We start from the raw sequence: 690 nt of genomic DNA on the forward strand, positions 1-690 counted from the left end.
TATGGCTCAGGAGACTGCCTCTCAGATAGCTCTGATGAACCACACCCAAGAGGGTTGGAGAGATAAGCTTATATGTGATTTTGGAGAAGTACAATCAAATGTCTCAGTAGAGGTTGCCACTAGGTACAAGAAACAAATAGCTCAATTAATGCCTTTAGCGTTTTTCTAAGTACAAGAAGATGAAACTTGGATTCATAAAATTTTCTCCTGTAAACATCTATCTGAAGGCTTGTTTTACCAGTTTTCCCAGAGCACAGAGTGCTTCATTTTGGATCACTGCACTGAATTCCTTTCAGGGTATATTGAGTATCAGTGACTACAATGGCTAGTGACTTAATTCTTACAGAACAAGATGGCTAGGGACACTCCTTAGCTGGCAGTGCCCCCTAATGGTTGTAAATTCAGTCATGATTTAGGAGGCAGTTCATGGCCACTTTATCCCATAGTGTACTGCTAAGTCACTTCAGTCATGTGCAACTCTGTGCGACCCCATAGATGGCAGCCCACCAGGCTACCTGTCCCTGGAATTCTCCAGGCAGGAACACTGGAGTGGGTTGCCATTTCCTTCTCCAATGCATGAAAGTGAAAAGTGAAGGGGTAGTCGCTCAGTCGTGTCCGACTGTTAGCGACCCCATGGACTGCAGCCTACCAAGCTCCTCTGTCCATGGGATTTTCCAGGCAAGAGTACTG

This window comes from Bos indicus, chromosome 7 (assembly GCF_029378745.1).
Source record: "Bos indicus isolate NIAB-ARS_2022 breed Sahiwal x Tharparkar chromosome 7, NIAB-ARS_B.indTharparkar_mat_pri_1.0, whole genome shotgun sequence".
Classification (NCBI taxonomy): Eukaryota; Metazoa; Chordata; class Mammalia; order Artiodactyla; family Bovidae; genus Bos; species Bos indicus.